Source organism: Canis lupus, chromosome 26 (genome assembly GCF_003254725.2).
Source record: "Canis lupus dingo isolate Sandy chromosome 26, ASM325472v2, whole genome shotgun sequence".
NCBI lineage: Eukaryota > Metazoa > Chordata > Mammalia > Carnivora > Canidae > Canis > Canis lupus.
Window position 1 is genome coordinate 1432312 of NC_064268.1, and position 9862 is coordinate 1442173.

The window sequence follows — 9862 nt, forward strand, 5'->3', positions numbered from 1 at the left end:
AGCACCAGACACCGCCGGAGCAGGGGAGGCAGAAGGAGGGCTCAGAGGACAGGAGGGGAGGAAGAGCAGGTGGTCCTGCCACCTCCTGCCGCGGCTGGGGTTCAAGGGGGGGTCACTGAGGACAGGGAAGTCCCAGTTTCTTTGAGAAAGTCAGTGTTTGCAAGACCCAGAAGTAGATCAGCAGCAGGGTGTTTGCATTTGAAATCAAGTACTCCATCCGCGTGAGGGGCGGGTAGGGACGGAGTCTAGGAGAGGGGGTAGTTAACAGGGGGCACAGAGGACCCGGGGGGAGGGGAGGGGTGACAGAGAGGGGCGGGGAGGGCTCCGTGGAGGTGCAGGCCCCGCCCAGGACAGCCAGCACCCCAGGGAGGTGCTGGGGGCAGCTGAGGACCAGGTCCTTTCTGCTACCTGGGAGGGGCAGGGGCATCCCAGGGTATCACCTCCTCCGGGAGCCCCCCACACCCCCCAGGAGGGGAAGCGCTGTCCTCATCCCCGTACCCACGGGGAGACTGAGGCTTGGGCCCACCTGGGGCCACAGGGCCCTGGGGAGCTGGGGTCCCCCGCTGCCTGGGCCCCCGCCCCTCAGCGAGCTGCAGGCAGGAGACAAGGAGCACAGGCTGCTCACAGGCACTCCGCACCCCGCTCTGCTCCTCCCTCGAAACAGCAGCGCTGCTGATGCTCCTGGCAGCTCCTGAACCAGATAAATTAACTTAATCTTCCCGAGATTCAGCGAACCTGCATTATCTCCGGTTTCCTCATAAAGTCTAACAGCTTCCATCCAATTAATTACCGGCACAAAACACAGACTCAGAAACAGGGTGGATTCCAAGACTTTGAGTTGCTCCCCACACCAGTTAACCCTTCCCTCCTGCCGCACTTGGAAGTCTCGCCAGCAGCACAGCTTTGGCCCAGAAGCAGCTCATTACAGGGGAGTCTCCTCACTTCCAAGGGTCCTTGGGGCTGCGTCTGTCCTGCTGCCACTGGTGAGCAGAGCGGTCACTCAGATGGCAGCCCAGGTGACCTGCACAAAATGCACGGGCAGCCCGGATGGTGACGGGACAGGGTCCTTGCAGGTGGGTGAAGGCTGCTCAGCTCTGCCCCCCAGGGCGGGCGTCCATGAGGTCTGGCCTTGCCCCCTTGTCCTGGCATCTCCTTCATTAGGAACCTGCGGGCCCCCGAGGAGAGAAAGTCGCCGGCGTCTTGGGGGCTAAGAGGTGGCAGCCCCATTTCCGGAGACGAATTTAGACACCCAGTGTGACAGCTCCTGGGGACCCTGGAGGGCAGCTGAGTGAGCTGGTCCTTCTTCCTCAGGTAACAGCACCTGGTTTCCATCGGGGGGCTCTCCCCACGCTGTCCGGGTGGTCTGGGTAGGGCTGATGGCACCCCCACCCCAGGTGCTCAGCCTCTGCAGACCAGAGCCTTCCGTTCCCAGGACAGGGTGATGGATGCAGGCGTGGCAGGTGGCTGCATCCGCTTGGAGAAGAGAATTTGTCTCGGTGGACGTGACACCGAGGAGATGCTGGTCTGGGACGACGTGGGCACAGGAAACGTGACCCACGAGATAGAGAGGTCAGGCCCTGCTGCCAGGGCTTGAGCTACTGGATCAAACTGCGCCTGAAGCTGCACCATCCTGAGCTTCTCATTACTTCCCCTTTGTGCCTGGGTCTGTTCTGTTTTTTTTTTTCTTTTCTTTTCTTTTCTTTTCTTTTCTTTTCTTTTCTTTTCTTTTCTTTCTTTCTTTCTTCTTTCTTTCTTTCTTTCTTTCTTTCTTTCTTTCTTTCTTTCTTTTCTTTTCTTTTCTTTTCTTTCTTTTTTTTCATTCTGCTGGCTCACAAGCCCACCGGTGTGACATAGGACCCACTCCCCATTAGACATACACCTGGTCCCTGAAATCTCTAGGCTTTGGAACATTTCTCATGACTCATTAAGGGTCCTGCTGCTCTGAGCTGGCTCCGCCACAGCCCTGCAGACACCATGCTGGAGTCTGAGCCCCACAAACATCCTGCCCCTTCCTTTGCCACTCCCAGCCAAGGCCCCTGTCACCACTGGTCATGTCCCGCAGGGAGAGGCCCCTCCAGCCCGACCTCAGTGGCCCCCAAGCTCGGGGTGTGCAGAGGGTCCGAGGGGAAAAGCCCTGTTCAGCCTGTCATGAGGAGGGGTCCGGCAAGCCTGCCCAGTGAAGGCAGAGGTGCCGTGGGCTCTGCCTCAGGGGCCTCGTCACAGCAGGTGGACAGGACACAGAGAAGCTCTCGGAGCAGGTGCAGCTGGGCACGGGGAGAAGGTGGCACCCACCCCCCGGTGTAAGAGGGTCTGCATCTGATCCCAGTCTTCAGAGGACGGGGGCCTGGGGGGTCAGGTCTGCGGTGACCCTGCGTCATGATGGGGGCTCATTTGCACCCCTCCTCAGCCGCCCCCCAGCTGCGTGAGCACCTACCTCCTGCATCGACCCTGTACTACCGAAGCCTGAGCAACTTTGATCCCACACTGAGCCTGAGGCCGGCAGCAGCTGGACGGTCTGTGAGCACCGCGGTCCCGAGCTGGTGGTGGGGGGGGTCTCAGTCTGCAGAGAGAACCTCTGTCCTGACCCATACTGACCCTGGCGAGAAGCCCTGGGTGCTCTGGGCCACCCCGTGCCGGTGGGGTCTTGGTGGGCCCCCGTGGTCACTGCCCCGACTGACCTCAGAGCAGCCCCTGAGGCTCTCTGCTGGGATTCCCAGTCCCACCTCACAGGCAGGGAAACTGAGGCCAGAGAAGCCTGGTGGACCCACCCGCTCCGGCCCCACACTGATCGGACCCATCAGGGCCGTGGACACCCCCACCTCCCCAGGGGCCAGGCTCCTTGACCAGCACCTTCCAGCGGGGAGGGCATGCGGTGCTCACCTCAGGCCTGGGGCCAGGTGTCACTGCGTACACCCCTGCGCCCGTCTCTGCTGAGTGGACTCTGTCCTGTCTTGCTGGGGGTGCCCGGGTTCAGACCGCGGTGCCCTGACCCTGCCTGTGGGGGGCTCCTGGCCTCACCAGGGGACAGAGGGAGGGGGGGCACCGAGGGTGTGCATGCCAGGGACGACCTCGAGGAAGGAGGGGCCACGGGGAGCCGCGGAAGGTTGTAGGGGAAGGGCATCCTGCCCCCGGAGTCCCCAGGGAGCCTCTTCATTGGTGCTGAGGCCTTGGCCACGTCCACCCTCACAGCTGTGCCCCCCTGAGGTCGATGACCTCTGTGTCCCCTTAGCGAGGGGTCAGCTGCAGGAGGGCCATAGGGAGGGCGGATCCTGCTGCAAAGAGCTTCATTCAGTGCCCCAGTGTCGGGGGGAGCCGGGGCTGGAGCTAGAAATAGACCGGCAGTGGCCCCACGCGGTGCAGGGCACGGGACCGGGTCCCGGGGTCACCCTTCCTGCTTCTGTGGGAGGAAACCCCAGCCGGGGGAGGCTGTTCCCAACAAGGCCGCCTTGTGTGGCTCTCTGAGGACTTTTCACAGGGAAGCCCAGCTGCAGCCCCCTCCCCTCCAGCGACCCGGGGCCTTCCCTGTGGCCCAGGCCAGGAGGCCGGCAGACCCTGGGGGCCTGAGGAGGGCCTGGGAATGGGCCAGACCCACTGGGAGCCCCAGCGCCTCCTCCCAGGCAGAGACTTGGGGTGCTGACCCAGGGTTTCCCATGGCGCACACCAGGGGCTCCTCTGTCAGCCCACCAGGGCAGAGAAGTCCATCAGGGAAGAGTGGACCCTGCTGGTGGGCGAGTTGTGGGCGCACTGCTGGGGACACTCGGGATGCAGGGTGGGTGCAGATGCTCTTCCACCCAGATCCCACAGGGGACTGCGGTTCTGAGCACTCTGCCTGTGCAGGGGGACAGCCTGGATCCCCAGGCGAGCTCGTCCTCCCCGGGAGGGGCCCCTCTAGTGCTCCCCAGGGAGCCCAGGAGGCCGCAGACCCCAGGACCCAGCTGTCTCTCCAGTACCCCCTGCCTGCTCTCCCCGGGATCTGGAGAGCAGAGCTCTGTGGGCACCACGTCCCGTTGGGGCCGCACTCCACACCACCCGCATGTCCTCACCAGACACACCCAGGGTCAAACGGACAGCAAGGCATTGACCCAATATTGACAGATTGATTGACTGAGTGACTGTGTGACCGGCGACAGGCTGGCCCAACTGTTGCTTGCTGTGAGCGTGGCCTGGAGCTCCCCAAGGAGGAGCAACTAGGGCACACATTGTAACTGTGCCCCCACGCGCCCCCAGAGCTTCCTTAGGTCATTACATCCCTTCCCGGGCCCGTCCAGCCTTATCGCCAGCATCAGCTGCCCCCAGGTCTGTGTCAAAGAAGGTTCCGGAACATCCCACTGAACCCTCCCTTTTCTGAAAAGGACGAGGACATATACTATGGCTGCAAATCTTCCGATTTTGGGAAAGGCAGGCTCCTGAATGTCTGAAGATGTGACCTGATGAGTTCTGGGTGACCGTGGGGAGCCCCTTCTCAGAGGCAGATGATCGGAGGTCTCCAGGATGGTGAGCTCTGCAGCTGTCCAGATGTTTGAGGGCGGATTCCTGCCCAGGAACCAGAGACGGTCAGCACCCAGAGGGCGGGCTTCTGCGAGGTTTGGGGCAGGTGGCAGATGTGGAAAAAGGCAGCGACAGGAGAAAGTCCTCTCACACAGGGTTATGCACATGGCACGGAGGTGGTGGTGTTTCCTGCACGGCCATGTGTGTGCCTGTGCGCATACGCATGTGTGAATGTCACTGTGCGCACCCATGCGTTCATGGGTGTGTGTGCATGCGTGTCATGTGCACATGCACATGCATGTGTGCATGGATGTGTATGTGTTCTGTGCGTGCATTCGCACGTGTACGTGGGTGTCTGTGAGTGTGCACATGCGTGTGTGTGCATGTGCTGGGGTGTGTATGCACGTGTGTGTCTGGGTCTGCTTGTGCACCCCTGAGCCAGGAGACAGCAGGTGGAGAGCTGGCTTGGGGGGAGTGCTCCGTTCTCTTTGTGGGCACTCTGCCCCACCCTGGCCTTGGGGTTGTCACACCAGTCCCTCCTGCACCCAGATCCTCCCCATCTCCTCCCTGGGCCACATGCTGGAGCCGCACAGCAGGCCTGCTCTGAAGGAACCCTGAGCCCAGTGGATGCTGCAGTTTTGGGGCCCGGTCCTGAGACTGCCGGTCCCCCCGCCCCCCCCCCCAGCCCTGATGAGGAAACAGCCTCGTGGACACAAATTAGTCCCCTGCGTGAGTCCCTGAGAACCTCTTCCTGGAGATGTTTTGTGTTCTCATGGGCTCTTCACAACCATCAGTGTGGAGACGAATCCTCCAGGGTCCAGAAGCAGCAGCATCCTCATTGTCCTCACTGGATCCTGATTGAGGAACGGGATGCGGACAGGGAGGGGAGTGGGAAAATGCTCCTGGGCCTTGGAGTGTACTGAGCCGTTTGCGGGGAGCCAGGCCTGCAGGAGGTGGAGCAGGATCCGGCTCTCCAGCTGGGCACACCCCTGTTCTGTTCTGTCAAGGTGGCGGGGGAGGCTGACCTGGCGGGGTCCCCACCTGGCGTCAGGCTAGAAGCCTCTAGAAGGCCTGGTTTGTGTTGCAGGTCCCACGTCCGAGCCCAGACTCTCAGGGAGACCCAGGCCCTTGTCTTTAACCGGCTCCCAGGTGACCCGTGTGGGTCCCACAGCGAGAGAAGCAGCGTGCTGGTGGGAGCGGACTGTGGCTGGCAGTTGAAGCGCCCAGCACCCGCTCACCCACCCACCCGCTCACTCAACAGCCTCTCTCGTGGGGACTCGCTGGCGCAGGGGCCTGTGGTGAGCGAGCGGACCCGGGCCCCGGGGGCATGGCCTTCACACTGAGCTGGGGGACATGGTGTGTGGCCGCGGGGGCCATGCGGGAAACGGTTGGCACCAAGGGGTTACCTGCAGAGGCCGAAAGGAAGGCCGAGGGCTGGAACCCAGGGCGCTCAGGCCAGACAGCAAAGCTCCGGTGGTCTGCGTGGGATGACTTTCGGGAATCCAGCAGCCACCAGGAGCTCCCGAGGCCTCAGTGACAGCACAACTGAATTGCTTTTCAGGCCACTGGTCCATGAACGCAAGATGCGGAGTGAAGCCTTGGAAGGCCTGGAAAGCCTAGAGGCTGTGTCTGCGCAGGAGACCGTTCTGAACGCCAAGTGCTGCCGCGTCAGCTGACACACCACAGTTATTAATTATGGATGCTGCTGGAATCTCTGCTGCACAGTTGGGACCATCAAATATACACAGCGGCACAAACCACCCAGCAAATGGGAGGCAACGGGGTAAAGGACCCGCCAAGAGGGGCGCACGGGACAAACTTGGTGCCAAGTGCCTGTGGGAAGAGCCACCCTTGCCGGTCCCTGTGACCTCCCCTCAGGATCCCAGGGGAGGAGATCCGTGTGTCGGTCACCCAGGGGACTCGCTGAGCGCCCGCTGTGTGCTAGGCCCCGTGCCAGGCCCAGGGGAACGGCAGTGCCAGGGCAGGCCCGCGTCCTAGAGCACCTGCGCTGGGCAGCAGGGGGCACTGGGGCATCTGGGAACAGTGGAGCGCCTGTGGCTGTGTCTTCCCTGCTGGGGCAGGCTCGGAGGAGACCTGCTGGGGATGGAGTCTTGAGTCTGCCTTGAGCTCAGTTTGCCGTCACTGGTCCCCACACAGGTTCGGCAGCTGTGGGTGGGTCCTTTGATGAGGCCCTGTGTCTTCTGGATGCAAAGCACTCGGGATTCCAGTCAGGTCCCCTCTGAATAATGCCGGGGGGTGGGGGCATAACATGTTCTAGGTCCTAGCTTCCGGGGAGCTGGGGGCTGCTGGGCGGAGCCCACAGAGTGCAGCTTCGAACCATCGTGTCATGATTCAGGGGGAAGAGAAGCGTGGGCAGAGCCTGGGCGGGGAGCCCCCTGTGCCCGGGCCACTGATGCTCAGAGGAGGGCCTGCCGCGGGTTGGCCCCCTACCTGTTTCTCTGAGGGCCAGCTCCAGAGCAGGTGCTGCCGGGGGCTTCCTCTCGGGGTCTGGAGCCCAGGAGATGCTCAGCAGCCCTGGGGAGGGAGGTGTTTATGGCTCCATTCACTTGCCCACCAGGAAGAGCCTGGCCTCCCAGAAAACCTGACAGTCCCATGTCTGCCCGCTTGCTTGTCCAGGAGAGGCTTGTTGGTTAAGAATAAGACAGGGTTGGGATCCCTGGGTGGCGCAGCGGTTTGGCGCCTGCCTTTGGCCCAGGGCGCGATCCTGGAGACCCGGGATCGAATCCCACGTCGGGCTCCCGGTGCATGGAGCCTGCTTCTCCCTCTGCCTGTGTCTCTGCCTCTCTCTCTCTCTCTCTCTCTGTGACTATCATAAATAAATAAATAAAATTAAAAAAAAAAAAAAGAATAAGACAGGGTTGTCCTCTGGTGCAGAAGGAGGAAACAACCAGAAACACCATCCTCTTCTCTGCTGTTGCTGGGTGTAAATGCCAATGAATCCCCTCTCGGAGGACAGTGCTGAGTAGAAGACCTGGAGGAAATTTCTTTTAATTTTTTGAATCCTGGGGAAACTCTGTGGCTAACCTGGAGTGCTCACACTAAATAGATGAAAGGGCTTTTCCTGCTCTCCTTCTTTACACAGAAATCACAAAGCAGTCGTGTTTTCATCCCTGGTACTAATTAGCTCAGTGTGCACACTCAGACAACAGTATGGCCATGGGATTTCCCTGCTTTGTGGGTCTGGAGTCTGCAGTCTGCGGGTGTGCAGTTCTGAGGTCTGTCGTCTGCGGGTCTGGGGTCTGCAGGACCCTTACTTCCTCCCCTTTCCTGCTCTGCACTCAGGACATATGCCCCCTGGGCATGCCTTCTGCCTCTACTGTTAAGTTCTATGGCTCTTTCCAATAGTGTCCTATCCTGTTGCGGAGACAGGACCTCCTTCACCTCCCAGGGACATGAAGAGCCATGCTTTGGAAATTCCCTTCTTGTTCATTTGTAGTCTCTGCCTTCCTTCTGCATGTCTCTCTGTCAGGTGGGCCCACTGCCACCCTGCTGCTGGGGGAGCTGGCATGAGCCTGTGCTGGCACCATGTAAGGCCTCCACGATGGGGCAGAGGGAGCCCCCCCTGAGGGCACCTGGTCAGTCTCTCAGAGAGGGAAGGCTCCTCCGTCTCACCAGCAAGGTTTCCACTCCCAAGTGGGTCTGCTGGCTACTGTGCCTATGAACACCAGTCACCTGGAATGTGCTGTCTTCCCCACTTGGGTAACGCCTCTCCTGCTGTCCTCACTTTCTGGTGGGTGTCTAAGGGGACCCGAGGGCAGTGTGTTCAACCTGCATCTTCAACTGGGAGTTCTGACTCTTGAGAGATGGCGGTGTAGACCTTCACAGCTCACACCAGTGTCAGGAGGGAACAGGGGTGCCTGGCCGCTGGGTGGTGGTGCTCCTCAGCCTTGGGTCTTCATGTGAGTCCCCGGACCTTTTGGCAACTCAGCTGGACCAGTAGGTCCAGGGCGGCCTGAGGTTCTGCATTCCCCTAGGCTCCAGCCATGTTGCTGCTGCAGGCCCACAGACTGTGCTTCAGTACCAGGGACCTAAGAGATAGTGCCCAGGCCACAGCAGGCAGAGACTATCGGGCCGCACCATCAGGCTCAGGTGGCTGCATGTCCTGGGCCTGGCACACATTTCTAAACAGTTCCCTCAGGCACCACTCAGGCCTCCCTTAGGGGCCACTCAGCTGTCATTCAGGCCTCACTCAGCCATTACTCAGGCATCCACACTCCTTCGCCTGCAGGAGTAGCTACACTAGCCTTCTCATCCATGTGCATAAGTGTCACATGGCTGGGTGGAGGCCATGCTGGTCATGGGCCTGGAGGACCTGCAGCCCCGTGCCCACTGCCCAGTGCCCAGGGCCTGTCCTCCTTACTTGCTCCACCCTTCCTGAGGGGCTTGTCACACCCACCACTGCTGATGACTCCCTGTGTACATATCATCTGGAGCTGGAGCTCTGGTGCCTGTACCCAGCAGGAAGCAGAGGGAAGGAGCCTGGGCAGTACAAGCCACAGGTCAGCCTCAGCTGTCACAGTGCATACCTGGCAGCCTCTGGTGGGAGGTCACAGAGGGGTGCAGGAGAGGGGTGGGGAAACATTCCTTCAGAGTTCAGTGTGTTCATCATCAGGTTTAACTGACAATGAGGCTTTCTGGAGTCTGCCCAACAAGGTGGGACGTTTGGCAACACTGAACCGGCCTTTCCGTGTGGTCATCAGCTAGCTGGAGGCCTTGGCAGCTGCCCCTGGAGAAGCCACGAGGTCTCTGACCCCACAGCCCACAGGAGGACTTCCTGTGGATGTGACATGCCTGCCTATGGCACGTGGCTGTATGACCTTGGCATTGGCATCTGTGTTATCAGCGCACCATGGATGAGCCATGTGGCCCTGAGCATAATGAGAACATTTTCCCTCAAACAGGTGTGGTTGGTCTCTGCTCAAGTAGTGAGGGAGAAAACCTAAAGTGCTCCTGCCAGCAGTAAAGTAATAAGAAATAGAGACTGGAGCCCAGAGCAGGAAGTGCAGAGACAGGTGGTGTACATTCGGGCCTATGTGTCGATAGGACCTCGAGATATAGATATTTAATTTCTGCTACACCTTTGTCAAAGGCCTCTGTGAGGGGAGTATCAGATCAGATCCCAAAATGAGCAATTAGAGAAATTGCCTTTAAGTGAAGAGCCTATAGCAAAGTAATTTAATTTTGGAAAATATAATTCAAGAGTCAGGCAGGAGGCAGGAGAGAATCAGTGGCCTCCTCTCCACAGTGGGGGAGGGGACGGTGGAGGCAGGACCTCTGGCAGTCAGGCCATCGGGGTGGAGCAGAGACAGGGCAGGTACACCGTCCCAGAGGATGATCCAGGGTTCCAGTGGCC

The 9862-nt window shown here is 60.2% G+C and overlaps 1 long non-coding RNA gene across 1 annotated transcript; it reads left to right on the forward strand.

Moving 5' to 3' along the window:
* The first annotated feature begins 1154 nt into the window (after positions 1–1154).
* On the forward strand, positions 1155–6839 carry LOC112676403 (uncharacterized). The gene is made up of 6 exons (XR_007406102.1): positions 1155–1311; positions 1433–1569; positions 2408–2513; positions 4353–4553; positions 5576–5786; positions 6050–6839. It is a non-coding gene; the product is annotated as an uncharacterized LOC112676403 (long non-coding RNA).
* The last annotated feature ends 3023 nt before the right edge of the window (positions 6840–9862 follow it).